The sequence below is a fragment of the Carassius carassius genome, chromosome 38 (genome assembly GCF_963082965.1).
Source record: "Carassius carassius chromosome 38, fCarCar2.1, whole genome shotgun sequence".
NCBI classification, from domain to species: Eukaryota; Metazoa; Chordata; class Actinopteri; order Cypriniformes; family Cyprinidae; genus Carassius; species Carassius carassius.
In genome coordinates, this window is record NC_081792.1 from 1,889,390 (window position 1) to 1,909,143 (window position 19,754).

At 38.2% G+C, this 19,754-nt stretch overlaps 3 protein-coding genes across 10 annotated transcripts in view; 2 read left to right on the forward strand and 1 right to left on the reverse strand.

The window, feature by feature from the left end:
- The window catches only part of LOC132119151 (synapsin-2-like), a 511,637-nt gene that overhangs the window by 103,711 nt on the left and 388,172 nt on the right, over positions 1-19,754 (forward strand). The window lies entirely within an intron of this gene.
- Positions 1-19,754, reverse strand: part of LOC132119156 (metalloproteinase inhibitor 3-like) — a 386,564-nt gene that overhangs the window by 55,282 nt on the left and 311,528 nt on the right. The window lies entirely within an intron of this gene.
- LOC132119150 (plasma membrane calcium-transporting ATPase 2) overlaps positions 1,182-19,754 on the forward strand; it is a 111,334-nt gene continuing 92,761 nt past the window's right edge. For all 8 annotated transcript variants that reach the window (XM_059528907.1, XM_059528899.1, XM_059528902.1 and 5 more), the window contains exon 1: positions 1,182-1,295. The gene's annotated coding sequence lies outside the window, so the exon portion shown is untranslated. The remainder of the gene's footprint in view (positions 1,296-19,754) is intronic.

The window sequence follows — 19,754 nt, forward strand, 5'->3', positions numbered from 1 at the left end:
TGTTTTATCAGATTCAGCACATCTGGAACCTGTATTTTTTGAATCTGGTAGTTTTGAGTAAGAGGTTCTTATCCTTTATGTCTCTAGAAGAAGTGCTGACTGGTAAAGCTGTATTTAGTGACTTTTGATGAGGTGCAGACTAGTTCCTTTGCTTCGTCCAGTTTTTATCAGCAGAAAAAAAAACATCTCTACGAAAGCGTTGGTTGGTTATTTTCCCACTAGGCTGTGCAAATAGATTTTTTACATTCTTAATGTAAAAATACATTTCTTATTGCAGTATTATTATTACAGAGAAGAAGAAAAAAATACGGATATAATCTTGCAGGATGTGGGACAAAGCACCCAGTTTTGAGAATGTCCTGCACTGGTCATACTCCCACAGGTATTTAAAGTCAAGCACCTAGTGATGGAGACTTCATTTACAAACATTTGTGGGGAAAAGGTGTAATGTGATGAGGATGTCACCTTTGGAATAAATCAGTTCGTTAAATTTAATCTCTGCCAAAATTCCATTGGCATTAATAATTAGCACCAAAACTGTGCAGCGGGACCTTCATGGAATTGGTTTCTATGACCAAGCATCTGCATCCAAGCCTCACAATCGCCAAGTACAATGCTAAGGGTGGGATGGAGTGATGTAAAGCACATCAACACTGGACTCCGGAGTTGTGGAAACCAGTTCTGGGGAATGACCAATTACTTTTTCAATTTGGCAATCTAATTAGTGAGTCTGGGTTTTGTGAATGAGGGCAGAATGTTACCTGCCTGACTGTATTGTGACAACTATACTAGGAAAATATAATAGTATAGGACTTTTTAGGGGTTGGGCAGGCCTCTTAAAATCATAATGCTTCAGCATACCAAGACATAAATTCCCCTTTCTGTTCCAGCATTACTGTGCACAAATTAAGCTCAATAACATGACTGGATGAGTTTGGTGTGGAAAAAGTTGACTAGTATCTATCTATCTATCTATCTATCTATCTATCTATCTATCTATCTATCTATCTATCTATCTATCTATCTATCTATCTATCCATCCATCCATCCATCCATCCATCTATCCATCTGTTTCCATTGCTTCATGTCTCTCTCTCTCTGTGTTCTGCAGGGATCACCCCCTCCCTCCACCTCTCTCTCTCTCTCTCTCTCTCTCTCTCTCTCTCTCTCTCTCTGTGTGTGTTGTGTAGTATGGTTGAGGCTGTGTGCACACGTCTCTTGGTTCAGATGCTGAAGTGTGATCTCTCTTCTCTGTGACTCACAGGGTTGTGGATTTGACATGATCGTCTGGTTCAGTAAGTAAAACTCTATGCTACTACCTATGCTACTAGTGCCACATCATTTTATGGTTAATGAATGTTTGCGGTGTTGATCTTCAATGCGGGAATGTGGAACAGCTGTGCTGAAATGCATGTGTGTATCTCTGTCCTTCACATGCAGAAGGTTGGCATGCTGGCAGGTGGGAAAGCATTAGGTTTCATACTGTGTGTCAAACAAGTCTTCGGAGCTCCTGACCAGTGTCATGGATGTTTTTTCTCCTCTGGAAGCTCCAGTTACAGTCAAATGGGATTATGTCAAAGCTCTCCTGCATGGGTGCCTTCAGATACGCCTGAGTACAGACAGTGGTGACAGGGACGTTCCTAACACAGTGTCATGTTGTTAAATTAGACTGCTTCACAGTAAGTCAGGTGGTTTAAAGTAGCTTTTTGATGTGGGCAGGGCAAGACCGTCTTCAGGGACTCTATGGCAGTGACCTCCAGAGTAGTAGCTTCACTGCGACAAACAAGTTTTTTTGGAAGTGGAGGATGTGCTACGTAAGAACATGAGGGGGATCAGTGATATTTACAGTAGTTTCATAGCTGAAATGTAATATTAAAGCAAACTTTTGCTATGAAGATAACATGGATGTTGAAAAAAAAATTACTTGAAAACATTATATATAGTTTTTATACAGCTATATACAATTTGTACATAAAAACAGAAATACAAGTCAGATTAAACTGATTTTATAAGTTGTAGACAGCTGTCTGTTCAGCATTTTAGTCATGCAATAGGTGTGATATGCACAAGCGCTTAAGCCGTAAATGTGTGTCTGCTGTAATTACTGCAGAAATTGACTTCTGCTGCTGCTGCTGTGGCTCGTCCTTCATCATGCCCGGCAGCGGGAGACTCGCTCATTACCCACGCGTGTGGGGCTGTATGATTGTATCTGTAGGGGATCAGATTAGTACATGTTGCAGTCTGATGCATCATACCCGCACACATGTGCCGGACACTCACAAGCCCACAGCTGGGCTGTGACAGACAGAAGTGCAGCCCACAGTGCTGGATCATCTGTCAAACGGAGTGAACACGCTGCAGATGAGGTCAAATGGTTTGCGTTATCCTGGAGGAATCTGCTTGTCTTTGTGTTCGTGCACAGAGTACAGTATTAATCATTAGCCCGGGGACTGCAGGGTTTTGGGTGGAGGGGGTGGGGGGCAGCTTTGTGATCTGCCGCCATTCAGTACAAATAAACCTAGCATGCTTCATTATTACAGGCCCATAATGAAAAATAAAAATAAAAAATCAGTTACATTTCCTATAGTTTAGCACATTCAAGCTCTAAAAGGCTGGAAATGCATTGCAACACTAAGGGCTTCATACATAGTTTGAAAGCATCACTAAAGAGACATAACAGACCATGATGGTAATGGATCATTGCTAGTGTTAAACTTCAGTGTTTGTGTGTCGTCATGAAGAAGGGGCCCTGAAAACCAGAACATTGGAGAGACTTAAGTCCAATATAACTTTGGCCATCTGCTTTCCACATACAACAATGCATGCACAAGGTGACTGGCAACATGCACAGTTGTGTTGTACTGTACATTAGTTGAAGAAGAGTGAAGGGAAAAAGCGATACAAAGTAACACAATGAAACAGAAGAAAAACACAAAGCATATATTTTGCATTCGTTTTTGTGTTTTGTGTTTTGTTCCAACTTTGCATTAAATGGTGGATTCTGCATTTTTCTTCTTCTGTCCTTCAGAGCGAATATCCTGTAAATGGCATGACTCAGTGTTGCCCTCTCATGTCTGGGAGAGTATAAAAAGCTGTGAATGTGTCGAACTCGTCCATATCCTTTCATCTGCTGTTTGGGTGAACTTTGCAAGCTGTGTGCACACGAGCACAGAATATGAAGTATACCCAGACTTTAGAAACCACACAAACAACAGCTAGTGACTAAAAAAAACTTAGAGCCCATAGCAACCGCATAACAACACCAATCACACACATCCCAAGATAACGTTCTTCACTTATCATCAACCTCAGCTGCAAACCTTACATACTTGGGTTTCCTGCTGGTACATCGAAGTCTAGTTTGACACACAAATGGCATGTGGTTGTTGGAGTCTCGTAAGCTCTGCCCCGATCTTGCGTTGTTACAGTGAACACCTTCACGTGTCCTGTAGTCAAGGCCCACAGCGGCCCACTACCACACAGCATCTTCGCTGTGGAGGAGGACTGAGGTCAAAGGGCTAAGATAATTGCATTTTGTGTAATAGCGTTTCTCAATACAAAGTACGCTGATTTTGGATGTGCATCCTCCTCGGTAGTTTAGACTTTGTGCATTCGTCTCGGAAGTGTGATGTCCGCGACGAGCAAGTCCGGTAAATCTGCAAACAGCAGCGTACTTGATAACTTCAGTCAGCTGACCATGGCTACTGCAATTTTCCTCTCTGTATATTTACAATAAAAAGAAATAGGATATCAAATACCACTGCCTCCTTTCGTTTTCATTTTAACATAAGAACAGCTGCAGAAATGTACTTAGTTCAGGGATATGTGTATATATATATATATATATATATATATACAGCCATTACAATGAAACGAAATATTATATAAATTTGCCTTTTTTATTTTCATTTTAACATATAGATAAATTGAATACAGACCAAAGAAAACCTGTTAGATTTACCCCGCAGCTGAATTATATGTTATGTGTAACCACTAAAGAGACATCAGATCCAGCGGCACACATCAGAAGGTCTAGCCGAGGAGAGGCTGCTTCTCGGCGGATACATGCGCACTGAGCTCTCGCTGATCGCGTGGAGCTCACCGTCTCCGAGATCGGCGAAACACATTTTTAAATAAGCACTGTCTTTATAAATAAACCACAGATTTGAGTTTTAAACAACTACATTCTCATCTGAAATACTTTTAAAATTACATTTCATGACACAATAACAGTAATATTTTGAAAATTATCCGATTAAATGGTGGTTGAAATCACAATGCTGCGTGAACTCAACCAATCAGGATGTTTAGCGGCCAAGTCCCACCCCCGAAAGTTCCGGAACTTTGAAAAAGTGCTACCTCACCAGCAGGGACTTTCTGAGGGGCATTTTTTTACCCGGAACTTTATTTAGTTCCTGGTTCCTGCGGTGGAAACACATCGAGTACCAGGCCAAAGTCCCTAGTTCCTGGGTAAAGTTCCTGCGGTGGAAACGGGGCATTTGTTGCCAGCTTTGCTTATCTTCTGTGAGTAAAACTAAAGTAAAATTAGAGCAGGGAAACTATTCACGCACAAGTGATAAAATCTGTCATCATTTACTCACTTACTGTAAAAGAAAGACATTAGCCAGTTCAGTGATGAAAGTACAATACTATAAAAATATTTGTCCAATAGTCTGATCAGTAGAGACACTGCTAACTAGCAACATTGTTTAGAAGTGTGAGAGTAGTAGTAGGTTTTAGCTTTTGTGGTAACAGGCTTGTTTTTCCAGTGAATAGTGGCGTAACATGACATTGTTTTTGTCACAGTGAGTTTTGCCTGCAGCTTTACAGCCAAACAATCTGAGTCTATATAAAACCAAGCTCTCTTCTCTCATTGAAAGTCTGGTTCAATATGTATAGACCATTCATTTGAGCAGACTGTTAAAATGTTTTTTTTTTTTTTTAGTATGAGCTGTCTGCTATGCAGCTGAAATTGAACTCTGTAGCTAAGTAAGGGGCAATTTTCTCTCTGTCCAGTGTCCCTATCAAATAATGAATTAAAAAAAAAAAGTCTCATGCACTGTCTCATGCAGTTTCTGCTGGTATACGATTATGTTTGGTGAGAAACAGACTGAAATTAAACATATTATTCAATGAATACCCTGACTTGGCCATTGGTCTCTGTTGCACGACTGTGCGTTCAAGAGACTCTATTAGCACTGCAGTTCATGCCGACTCACCCAGGAAAAGCACAAGTTGAGAAAAATCAAGATTAATAAAAATGTGAAATTAAATACAATCCATCTGCTTTCTTCTCTGAGGTAAATATATTTGTGGTGCTCATCAGTCCACACTGATCTGTCAACTGTCATTATGATTGTCATGACAACCGGAGTTCTAGTCTGGAAATGTTCAACCGAAGTCCCTTTAGGGCAAGTCATGTCACTCGGCGGCCATCTTTAAAACATCAAATTCTCCAAAACTGTTTTCAAAGCTCATGGTTACATTTCATATTTGAAATCACTAATGAAATCTGACAACAAATGTCTCATAAATGTTGTTTATTTTGCTTAAATAGCATTAAAAAAAGCATATTTTTCACGCTAGATCAGCCAATGCATGCATAGTCCTAAAAGCACGTCGCAGTCATTGACTGTTTCTATAGCAACCAGGTCTTCTAATGGCAGCTGCAGTGACACAATGACTTTATCAATTAGTGATTGGCCCTTTTACTAAGAAGGCGGGGCTTTGTTTAATAGAGCAGCCATACTGAGTGTTGCTTTTTCCCTGTTCAAAACTATACAAGTGACACGTCTTGAGTATTCTATAGTTTTTGATTCATTTCAGTGAAGCAACTACACAGATACTTTTTTGCACCCACTTCTTTTAAAAATCTCGAGGATCACCATATATTGTCATTTTATGGACAAGCGCTTGCGGGACATTTTTTTTTATCTCATTTTGTGGTCCGAAAAAAAATAGAAGGGCATACGGATAGGTGACCAGATTTCTTAAATGAAAACCAGGGACATTTCCTAGTTTAGAGGTCAAAATATCACTGAAATCTCATTTGTGATTATCCACAAATTAAAAAACTCAGACAATGTATATATTTATTTATTCTTTTTTTTTTATATTCTTGTTGGTTCCATATATTAATATCATAATTAATAATTACAGTGATGTTTGAGAATCAATCTTATCCTATTTTTTTATTTTGTTTTATTTAAACAATTTACCAATAATCACACTACAAAAAATAGTAAATAGCAACTATTGCAAATAGCAAAGCAAAACAGTATTATAACAAAATTATGCCTTTACAAAAACACATTAAAAATAAAAACATATCATATAAGAATATGACAAATAAAACTATTTAACAAATATGTTTAATATCACAGTAGATTTTCAAATGTATGTTTATGCTTTTGGAAATGCATATTTTCTATCAATAATATCAGTAATTTCTATCAGGATCATTATTTTGCATTTTAGGCTCATGTTGACCACAAAGTATGTGCTTTCTGCAAATGTAATTGTTCAAGTGTAATTGATTAGTTTATTATTTTTTTAGGTTATTCATATCGGAGTTGTGTTCAGGAATGTTTAATACTGTATGCAAAACAATCCCAAAACTTTATCATGCCTTGTTATACAGTGCACACAAACAGTATTACTTTGTTTTAACATGTATAGTTAGTATGAGACTACCTTGAAACCAATAACGGCATCTCTTTTAATAATTGATGATAATAGCTCTCTGCTCTCGTCCAAGATCATGGCTAAAGTAGAGAGAACCGTGATCAGTATAGCTCACAGCGCCCTCTGCTAATGAAAATAATCACAATCATACGATTGCCAGCTGGCAACATTGGTTGGACTTTTATAGTGTATTTGCAGTATGTTTTGAACATGCTGTGAAACGGGGACATTTCCGGGGACAGGACACCAAAAACAGGGACTGCGGCCAGAAAACAGGGTCTTCTGGTTACCCAAGCATGACATTAGAACAACACAAGGTTGAGTAAAGGCCCTGATATACTCGAAACAAAGTTCTTTTTCATTCTTTCTTTAGGAGAAACATCCTGATGCCACCCATTCTGATGAAAGCAACGTTCATATGAATATGTAAATGTACTGTGCGCTTTCCTTTCAGTACCAAAATAAGCACAACAAAAATGGAGAGCTCAGCAAGCTATTTTTTTTATAAAAATCTGATCATAGCAACATTGGTAGGCTTGCATGAGTTCTGCAAATTAACACTCCCATGAAGTCAGGTCACGTGTATTTACATGGCACTTAATTCAGTCAGTATCTCATTTCAATTTAATTTGCTGCCATAAAGCAGCTCTCCACTGTGCGGACAACTCACCTCCAAGGACTTGACAGACAAAATGAACCTAGCGTGAAAAAAGGTGGAGCCTCAGCACACACCTTCTCTGATGTAATCATCACAGACCAATGGTAGTACGAAGATGTTTTGCACCCGGAATGAATTTTTCCGGAAAATCTGCTTTGGCAAGCCGTTTCAAACTTCCAAAACAAACACAAAACTAACTTTGATGTGGCCGCATTTTGTTCTAAATTAAATCACATTAGTTCGTTCTTTGATTTCGCTTGAAGTATATCAGGGCCTTTAATGATGACTTAATTTTCATTATCCCTTTAAAGGCAGCTCACTCAACCTTGATTAAGCATCTGTTTTAATCTGCTTTTCAATCTGTGCAATGTTATGCTAATAAACAACTTAAATTAGCATCTCTACATGTATAGCAGCCATTCCATTCCTCCAGTGTCTGTGGAATTGCAACACAGGATCTGCTCATTCTGCTAAATTAAGTGATTAGGTGATCACCTCAACCAAATCTGATTTAACGAGGAAAAGTACAAAAACCACTGGTATGGTCATTCTTGCAATAGAACCAGCTGGATGGCAAAAACTGTCCTAGTAGTACCTCAAAATGAACTGGAATCAAATAATAACTACTAACCATGGCAAAAGAGCTGAAAAGAGAAGTTTGAGTGAGGAAAAGAAGGGATCGATTCTGGCTTTATGGGGAGAAATGCAATGAGCATCAGCTTACTTTCTTCCACAGTTTCTCAGACATTGGTTTGTAAGAACAAAGTCAAGCTGCAGACATTTGGGACAAGAAAGTTACAGACCGTCAGAGGATGAAAACAAGTCCAATTTTCAGCTTTGCCTAACACCTGGTTGTCTAATGCTTAGATGGAGACCTGGAGATGCCTACAAGTCACCCACTCAGATATTCTGTGATGATCTGGGGCTTTCAACAAGGCTGGAATCGAGCAGATTTGTCTTTGTTAAAAAGGCAGATTAATCAAGCCATATAGAACATTGTCCTAGAAGAAAACTTGTCTCCTTCTGCTCTGACAATGTCCCCCAGCTTTGAGGATTGTTTTTTTCCCAGCAGGACCATGCTCTATGACACACAGCCTGGCCAATCAAGGTGTGGACCCTGTCACGGCCAGCCCAATCTCCAGACCTGAACCCCACTGGATCCCTCTGGAATGTGATCAAGAGGAAGATGGAGGGCCAAGCTACTTGATTGTTTGCTCCAGGACTGACATAAAGTCACTCAACATCAATGTCAAAGACCGGTGGAGAGCATGCTGAGAGCATACCGAAAGCTGTGACTGAAAATCAGGGTTATTCCACCAGTTACTGATTTCTGAACACTACCTAAGCTAAAACATTAATAAAAATGAATGTGAAATTGTTTATTGTGCATTATTTAAGAAAAAAAAACACACACACACAAAATATTTTTGTTGTTTTGACTAGTTGTCATTTTCTGCAAATAAATGCTCTAAATGACTATATGTTTTTTTGGAAATTGGGAGAAATGTTGTCAGTAGTTTAGAAAATGAAATAGAAATGTTCATTTTACTCATATAACTGAAACACATACCTTTAAATACTATAAAACATGTAATAGTATATCAATAGCAAATACACATAGGTCAATGTAACAAATCTCTAGTAGTGTGGCTTCTGATATACATGTGCAGAGAGTCCTGTGGAGCGTCTTTAACATTTCATGTGTTTTTTTCCAGATCTGTGTGCATGCTTTGACATGTTACATGAGGCAGAGAGCACAGATGAGATTACATAGTCAGACCTTCTGGATCAGTACATCGGTCTTCAGGTGCCCCGTCATGCTGCCCCATCTCATTTATTCTCACAAGTGAAAAAAAAAAAACACTTTAAAAAAATAGCGGTGAAAATGTTAGCAGTTCTTCTAGTAGCAAAGAGGTTACACACTTATCTTTAGCTGAGGTTGAACTGGGAGGAGAATGACTGACAGATGATTATTGGCAAGTCCTGCCCAATTACTAAAAAACACTAGCTTCATTAACCCAAGAGACTCTACATTTAACTCATTTCACTGCATTACCTGTGTTGACCAGGAAAATGTCCTAAATGCTTGTGTACTGTCAAATCGAAAGAGCTCACCTAAAGTCTCAGCAGGGCACTCTTCACAGAATGTCCCACAATGCAATTCAGGCCAACTTTATCTATTTCCAGTGTGACAACTGAACCAGTAGTCGTAATGTATTCCATTTTGCATTCCATTGCCAGCAGTGTTGAGTGTGCTATGGCCGAGTCACTCTGTATGAGACGGTAAATATTATAATTTTTCAGGCCATCAAAAAACAAAAGGAGACACTGAGATGAACTGTACTGGTAAATTTTGCCATGCAGCTCAAGTAGTGTGTCCAGTATATACTACTGTTACGATGCTCTTATGGTGTTTTTCAATTCAATTCAAGTTTATTTGTATAGCGCTTTTTACAATACAAATCGTTACAAAGCAACTTTACAGAAATTTATGTTTCTACAATATTGAGTAGTAGCTTATAAGTGGTGACTGTCAGTTTGTGCACAGGATTTGTAGAAAAAATTATACAAGTCGTAGTCAGCCAGATGATGAACATCATTAATATTATTAATAATTAATAATTATTATATGATGCAGTCACACATGTAGCAATAATTGTTAGTTCTGTTTGTTGATTCAAGGTTAGGATCATCTGAGGTCCTCTGAGGGTCAGCATCATCTCTTCTCTGGTGTTCTGGATCCAGACTGGAGCTTGTGTAAATCCTAGTTACCACGGGATGAAGATCCCAGCAGAAACAGAGACACAAATAGAGACATCATTAGCATAGCTGCTGATCCAACAAAGTAAATTTAATTAGTTTAACCCAAGCTAAAGAATAAGAATGCACATTTGATCAGATGCAACTACACTCACAATTTAAGATACATTATTCGAATGCTTGGCGAAAGAGATGCGTTTTTAATCTAGATTTAAACAGAGAGAGTGTGTCTGAACCCCGAACATTATCAGGAAGGCTATTCCAGAGTTTGGGAGCCAAATGTGAGAAAGCTCTACCTCCTTTAGTGGACTTTGCTATCCTAGGAACTACCAAAAGTCCAGCGTTTTGTGACCTTAGGGAGCGTGATGGGTTGTAGCGTGGTAGAAGGCTAGTTAGGTACGCAGGAGCTAAACCATTTAGGGCCTTATAGGTAAGTAATGATAATTTGTAACTGATACGGAACTTAATAGGTAGCCAGTGCAGAGACTGTAAAATTGGGGTAATATGATCATATTTTCTTGACCTGGTAAGGACTCTAGCTGCTGCATTTTGGACGACCTGTAGTTTGTTTATTGACGAAGCAGGACAACCACCTAGAAGTCCATTACAATAGTCCAGTCTAGAGGTCATGAATGCATGAACTAGCTTTTCTGCATCAGAAACAGATAACATGTTTCGTAGCTTGGCAATGTTTCTAAGATGGAAGAATGCAGTTTTTGTAACATGGGAAATATGATTTTCAAAAGACAAATTGCTGTCTAATATAACACCCAGATTTCTGACTGTAGAGGAAGTAACAGTACATCCGTCTAGTTGCAGATTGTAATCTACAAGATTCTGTGTAGTGTTTTTTGGTCCAATAATTAATATCTCTTATCCGAATTTAATTGGAGAAAATTATTGGTCATCCAATCTTTTACATTTTTAACACACTCTGTTAGCTTAGATAATTTAGAGGTTTCATCTGGTCTCGTTGAGATATATAGCTGAGTATCATCAGCATAACAGTGGAAGCTAATTCCATATTTTCTAATAATATTACCAAGGAGCAACATGTATATTGAAAATAGAAGGGGACCTAGGACGGATCCTTGTGGCACTCCATATTTTACTGATGATAAATGAGATGACACCCCATTTAAGTAAACAAAATGGTAGCGATCGGACATCTAAACCTAAGGTAGGATCTAAACCATCTTAGAGCCTGCCCTTGAATACCTGTATAGTTTTGTAATCGATCTATGAGTATGTCATGATCTATGGTGTCGAACGCAGCACTAAGATCAAGTAAGACTAGAAATGAGATGCAGCCTTGATCTGACGCAAGAAGCAGGACATTTGTAATTTTAACAAGTGCAGTTTCTGTGCTATGGTGGGGCCTGAAACCTGACTGAAATTCTTCATACAGATCATTTTTATGCAGGAAGGTGCTCAATTGAGCAGACACAACTCTATAATTTTAGACATAAATGGAAGATTTGAAATAGGCCTATAATTTGCCAGTACACTAGGATCTAGTTTTGGTTTCTTAATAAGAGGCTTGATAACCGCCAGCTTGAATGGTTTTGGGACGTGACCTTAAGATAACGACGAGTTAATGATATTGAGAAGCGGTTCTTCGGCTACAGGTAACAGCTCTTTTAGTAATTTAGTGGGTACAGGATCTAATAAACATGTTGTTGGTTTAGATACAGTGATAAGTTTATTTAGCTCTTCCTGTCCTATATTTGTAAAGCACTGCAGTTTATCTTTGGGTGCGATAGTGTTGTCACGATACCAAAATTATTGTTTCGATACCGATACCTAGTCAAGAGTTGCGATTTCGAAACTTTTTCAATACTTTTCCTGAAAGGGAAAATACACTCTCAAATATCATTGCTGTGCTTTATTTTAAAACCAGGACAACATTCTAATCATATAACACACTGATAAATGAACATATGAACAGCAGATATATTAAACATGTGAACAAAATATGAAATATCAAAATATAAAAAATAAATTAGAGCAATGACATTCGAGGTAAAGAAAAAATTAATTTAGCAGCATTATCTCAGTTATCATAAGAAACATAAGAGTAATAAATTTATCTTGATTCTGAACTTTGAATAAAAATATGAACAGCGATTATATTAAACAATGTTTCTGAACTCAGAAGATTAAATGTCAAAAGATAAATAATATCAATTTTAGCAATGGCATTCAAGTAAAAAAAAAAAAAGCTAATAAAATTTAGCAGCAATATGTCAGATATTGTAACTTATTCTGTCAGTTGTGCAACCTTTTCTTTCAGAGGAGAAAACTCAGCCAGTGAGCTTTAATGAGCGTCATCTTTTTCTACAGTCGTGGACCGGCGGCCACAGTATCACTTGTGCTCGCTCATGCAGCCTGGTGATGCCCTGCTTTTATGAAATTATTTGGCCCGCCTCAGCCCGCAAATAAAGTAACATTTCTTTACCCGCCCCGACCTGTGCATCGAGGACATCACGAAAGATACGTTGCTACTTAGACCTTCGTATTATAACCTTATTAAAGAACCTAATAAAATATGAAAATATGTATTCCAAATATTTAATATAGGCTATATGAAATTGCACTAGTGATGGTTCGTCCGTGAACGAATCTTTCAGGGTGAACGAATCGTTCTCGTTCAGGTAATCCACTGACTCATATTTCTCGTTCACTGAAGTTCCTCCCTCCACAGCAGCGCACGAGCACGACGCTATTAGCAGCGCATGCGCAGCTCGTGAACAGCTCTGTGAACTGCTCCACCCTGTCAAAGAGTTACTCAAGATGTGACGGAGCATGTGATTTGTTGAATGTAGTGAACGAATTCGCCCTTCACTGAACGAGATCAAGAGATCTTCTCATTCATGAACGAGTTGAATGAACTGATACATCTCTTTTATGAACGAAATGAATGAGTATACAGGGTCAGTGAGCCAAGCATGTAAATCTCGATCAGCAATCAGCAGATACAAAGCGCAGTTATAGGTGCTGTGCAGATACGCTCATATTTAGCATACAGAACTTAACTCCACGTTTAATCCCCGATTAATGTGAATATTATATATGAACTGTCTGACCAAACAATTAAAATGTTAATTATGCAAGAAAACCTCGTGCTTTGTTCATCTGAACAAATTATTTAAACTATTTAAAGCGATTATGCACACATTTTAGTAAAGCCTAATCAGTTTAGTAAAGCCAGTAATGCAGCCATCTCGCTGTAGTGCTTTTTTGCTGCGTGCGTGAGGAGAAAACACACAGACGTCCATAGGGAGGCACTGGAAGCGTGCATTGCACACACTAACAAGAAATACGTCTCTTACAAATCTGGAACGCAGTCATTCTTTGAAGTATCGATACTAATAAATTTAGGAATTGTGACGTTTTTAATTTCTGAGAATCGCGATACTTTTGAAGTATCGGTGCACCGTGCAACACTAGGGTTTGATGGATGAAACTGAAGTGTTAGACGCTGTAGAATCTACATTCGCTATTGTATTTCTAATGTTATCTATTTTATCAGTGAAGAAATTCATAAAGTCATTACTATTTAACGTTGGTGGAATATTTGAATCAGGTGGCATCTGGTAATTTGTTAATTTAGCCACTGTGCTAAATAAAAACCTTGGATTGTTTTGGTTATTTTCAATGAGTTTGTGGATATGCTCTGCCCTAGCAGTTTTAGAGCCTGTCTATAGCTAGACATACTGTTTTTCCATGCAATTTTAAAAACTTCCAAGTTAGTTTTTCTCCATTTGCGTTCAAGACTACGAGTTACTTTCTTGAGAGAGTGAGTATTACTGTTATACCATGGCACAGTACGTTTTTCTCTAACCTTTTTCAATTTGATGGGGGCAACAGCTTCTAATGTATTAGAGAAAATAGTGCCCATGTTGTCAGTAATTTCGTCTAATTCATGTGTATTTTTGGGTACAAATAGCAGTTGAGATAGATCAGGCAAGTTATTTGCGAATCTGTCTTTGGTGGCTGGAACAATAGTTCTGCCCAGACGGTAACGCTGAGACATATAGTTAATATCAGTTATACGCAGCATGCACGATACAAGGAAATGGTCTGTAATATCATCACATTGAGGTACGATATCTATAGCAGTAAGATCGATTCCATGCGATATAATTAGATCTAGTGTATGATTAAAACGATGAGTGGGCCCGGTGACATTTTGCTTGACTCCAAAAGAGTTTATTAGGTCAGTAAACGCAAGTCCTAATGCTTCATTTGTATTATCAACGTGGATATTAAAACATTTTGTGTTTGCTTTCTAAAGCTTCGGTCCACATGCATCGTAAGGGAATGGAAAAGAGCAGCCAGCACATTATTCAAAACTTCGGTTTGACACAAGAACAAAAGACATGTGGGTTTGAGTGATTTTTGAGTGAACTGTCCCTTTTAAATGTGGATGATTCCTCTGATCAAAGAAGTTGCAGCATCCCTGTAGTTTATGTAGACGTTGTTCAGGACCTACATTCATAAATGTTAATGTTGAAAGGATTTTAATTACTTGCATACAAAAAGATCATCTGTTCTTCCAATTCACTTTACTGATGAAAAGTTCTCAGCTGTGTTTTGGATGCAGTTTGGATGTTGAATGGCACTGATTTTTCTGGCAAACCCAAGAGACATTTTGCCCCTTCATATCACTGTGAGTGTCCTCCCACGCAGCCCGTATCTGCAAAGCAAAGGTGATGTCCTCTGTGGTAGATCAGTGTGCACCGTCAGCACATAATGGATCCCCGGGGACTCACAGTGGTGGATCACACATGGTGGCCCTACAGACGTGACATCTGAGAGGGCTTTCACTGAGCACAGCCGCCAGAGGTCCCCTTCCAGAGAGACCGACGACAGCGGGGAGTCGTGTGTGTGGCCAGGAAGTCACATGTCATCTGCACTCTCTGAAACCGAACTCACCTGTCGCATTAAAGGCCAGCGCACCATTGCTCCGCTCTCAATATTGTGATGCTCCTCAGTTCATTCAAGAATGCGTCTTTAAGGATTTGCATTCATTTTTTTCTCTTGATGCTTTTCTATATTAAACAACAATTTCGATTTTTGTGGCCGTCCTTGCAGTTGCTGTATGTATTAAGATGAAGTCATCTTCATCTAAACAATGTATTAAACTCAGTTGGCTTTTTTTATTAGGGTAAAATTATTGATAGTCCCATTTAAAAACCTAAACTTTCCAGTGGTAAACTTTTAATTAAACTAAACAATATAATTAATTATTTTATCATTAGACCATGACATTACGCTTAACAATATACAGTATCATACCTAATTGTTTTTAATCTCAAAATCTCAATTTTTGCTGGAGTCAGACCAAGTAATGCAAGTGGCACAGCATTCACACTCAAATTATGATTGTCACTACTTTCAATTCATTTTCAAAACAAAAGGTTTCTGTTTTTATATAGCTTTATATCTGAAAAATTATATTATTATATAAAAATTACTATTCCCACAAAAATATTGTGCAGCACAACCGTTTTTCAACACTGATAATAATCAGAAATGTTTCTCGAGCAGTAAATCATCATATTATTCTGATTTCTGAAGATCATGTGACACTGAAGACTGGAGGAATGATGCTGAAAATACAGCAGAGCATCACAGAAATACATTACACTTTAACACAGATTCACACAGAAAACAGCTGTTTGAAATGGTGTGCGTGCATGCAGTCATGTGAGAGACATGGTGTCTAATATCCAGCACTCTCCATAAAGGCCTGACAACCCCGGAGCAATCCATGCCACCACTCCTCAAAAAAGACCCTCTCTCACCATGGACTAAGGAAGACTCTTGGGAAGAAAAGGCAGCGTGGCTTGCAATGTCTTTACTCTTTACACCAAAATGACTTCCAGTGGCACAGCCATTTGTCTCAAAAATAGCCCCGTCCTTAGAAGATCACAGCACAATTAAAACTTGCCACGCACACAGAAAAAAAAACCTGTTTTGCAATGTGATGTTGAATTTTGTTTATGGAAATACCCAAAGTTTGTCCGAGAGACTGTGGTAATCCCTTACGAAAAATAACCATGGTTTTATTATAGTAAAACTGTAGTAAACCATGGTTTTTTGGCGTGTTGACTACCATTTGTATAACCACAGATTTACTACAAATACCATGGTTAAACTATGGTTCATTTAGCAAAACCATGGTTAATTTGTGGTTACCATGGTTTAACTATAGTAACCATGTTTTTTTGGTTTTATTTGTAGTAAAACCATGGTTAATTTTCGTAAGGGATGTGCTCTTTGTATTGCTAAAGCAATCGCTCATCTAAAATGACAATTTCATCATCATTTACTTGTCTTCATGTTGTTCCAAAAATAATGTAACACCTACACATATGCTGAAGTAACCATGTAATTTTATCTTGCTTCTACAAGTCTTTTACCTATCGGGTGCACTGTCGAGTTTAGTATATCAGAAAATCCATATGAAGCTGGTTATGTGATACAAGCGTCTAGTCTAATATATATATATATATATATATATATATATATATATATATATATATATATATATTAGTTATATATTAGTTAAAAAACATGCACTATTTTAAAAGTGTTGTGAGCTCATATTAAATGTGAAAAAAGTTCATTTATTTCTGTAATTCAACTCATACTGTGAAACTTGTGTATTAAATAAATTCAATGCACACAGACTGAAGTAGTTTAAGTCTTTGGTTCTTTTAATTGTGATGATTTTGGTTCACATTTAACAAAAACCCACCAATTCACTATCTCAACAAATTCCGCTCAGCAAACGCGGAAGCGGCGCGGAACGGAAAATCACGCGCGGTCTGGCGTCTGCCTATTCACACCAGACGCGTATTCTCCACGGCGGTCGACAAGCGCTTCTGCTCAGTTGTTGTTTATTCAGAGCACATCATGGGTAAGTAAATAACCTCATAAAATGAATACATCATGTTTCTGTAACCAAGAAGTTATGAAGTTAACCATGTGCGTGCGTGTGTGTGTTGTGTTTTTTTTTTTTCATCTTTCTAGTCTGTTAAGATACACAAATATGATCGCATTTGTCACTGGTGGTATTTTAATTTGAAAATTGCTTATATTTTGACAATTGACCAGATTGTCTCGTGTTTCTTTGTGTGACTTCCTGCCGGAATTGACGCGGATCGCTCGCGGCTCACGCAAAAAATAGACCAGATGCCAAAACTGGCACTTCATGGTGCGGGCCGGCCGCGGCGCTGCGCGTCTGGTGTGAATGACACCATAGGTTAACTTGGGCGCCGAAAGGAAGCGGCCTCCATTCCGCGCCGCTTCCGCGTCCGGTGTGAACCAGGCCTTATGAGGATTGTCAAGAAATATCAGTTCAAGAATTTGATTGAACTTCACAAGGAATGGACTGAGGCTGGGGTCAAGGCATCAAGAGCACCACACAAAGACGTGTCAAGAGATTTACTGAACCACAGACAACATCAGAGGTGTCTTACCTGGGCTAAGAAGAAGAATAACTGGACTGTTGCCCAGTGGTCCAATGTCCTCTTCACCAGACCTGAACCCCAGAGAGAATCTATGGGCTATTGTCAAGAGGAAGATGAGAAACAAGAGACCAAACAATGCAGATGAGCTGAAGATCACTGTCAAAGAAACCTGTGCTTCCAGACCACCTCAGCAGTGCCACAAACTGATCACCTCCATGCCACGCTGAACTGAGGCAGTAATTAAAGCAAAAGGAGCCCCTACCAAGTATTGAGTACATGTACAGTAAATGAACATACTTTCCAGAAGGCCAACAATTCACAAAAAACAATTCATTTATTTATTGGTCTTATGAAGTATTCTAATTTGTTGAGAATTGGTGGGTTTTTGTTAAACGTAAACCAAAAGCATCACGATTAAAAGAACCACAATTTATTTCACAATTTGAGTTGAATTACTGAAATAAATTAACTTTTCCATGACATTTTAATTTATTGAGATCCACATGTATATTATTGTGCAAGGAACCAATTGAGAATAAGGTTTTTTTATTGATACGCTGTCCCAGTAATCATGATTTCTGTGAAAAGGAACAAAAGTTATCGGTGTTTGTACTGCTACTAGTGTTCATTCAGCTGGAAACTGCAGTGAGTTGTATGTTTTTGGAGTTTTACAGAAATGTACAGTAGGTAGAGGCAAGTTTTTTCAGTGAGCCTTTATGCTTTAAAATTGACACAAATCATAAAAGTAGCATGAATGTGTTTCTTATGGCTCATGTGGTATGCTCCATATCTGTATAATCCAAGCTGTCTCATGTCAACAACCACTTTAATTCCATTACAATCAGTGTTCAGTACAATTCTCAAAAGATTAATGATTTTTGGGTGAACCGTTCCCTTCATGTTTAGGCAGGAAGTGAAAGGAGCAGAATGTTCTAGTTTCTGTATGTTGACAGTGCAGTGTTGAAGGGTTAGCAGCTATGTTTGATACCACCCTCCTCTTTCCACTCATCATTACCACCATCATTAATGTCTTTCCCCATTTCACATGGTGCAGGCACGTCCTCACCGCCTCGCTCCTTCTGCGGATCAGCAGGGAATGATGATGCTCCGGCTCTTTTGAGTAGTTTATACTGCAGCTACAGTACGAGGCAGAGAATTAAAAAGAACCTGACGTTGCTATCCAAAACTAGACCTCAGTGCCTCACCAAACCCAGCTGCCCAACACAACACAATGATCATGCCAGTTACACATCCTTATTATGTTCATCTTAAATGGGGAACAGTGTGTCATTAGTAGTAGGTAAATATACTGTATGCTTGACATCAGCAAAGCTGGCTTAAATCCACTGGTGAACGACAGTGCTAATATTGGGAAACTATTTTAAAATGAAAACTTCAAGCTACAAACAACTCATCTACACCCAAGCTACAGTTCTGAAAAAAGCTACACTAACATTGAAGCTAAGTGATGATTTTTCAAATTTATTATTTTTTATTTTATTCAGATTCACTCATTCATCCGTCCATTCATTTGTAAAATCAACTAAAAAATTACTGGAATGAATGAATGAATTAATTAATTAATAAATTAAATAATAAATAGTACTGTTAACATCATTATTTTACTGTTTTACTGTTAATACCTGAACAAAACACTTGAGTAGTAATTGTAGAAATTTTAGACAAACGCACATGATATTGCCTCACTTTGCTTTGAAGGACAGAAGTACAGTGTGTTCAGTCTCTCTATTCTAAATCTAAATCTCTATGAAACTGTTTGAAAGTTGTACGTTTTGAAAATCAGATGTGATCAAGTCTCTCTCTCTCTCTCTCTCTCTCTCTCTCTCTCTCTCTCTCTCTCTCTATATATATATATATATATATATACAGTACAGACCAAAAGTTTGGACACACCTCTCGTTCAAAGAATTTTAACACATGTGGAATTATATATGGAATTATATACATAACAAAAAAGTGTGAAACAATTGAAAATTTGTCATATTCTAGGTTCTTCAAAGTAGCCACCTTTTGCTTTGATTACTGCTTTGCACACTCTTGGCATTCTCTTGATGAGCTTCAAGAGGTAGTCACCTGAAATGGTCTTCCAACAGTCTTGAAGGAGTTCCCCGAGAGATGCTTAGCACTTGTTGGCCCTTTTGCCTTCTGTC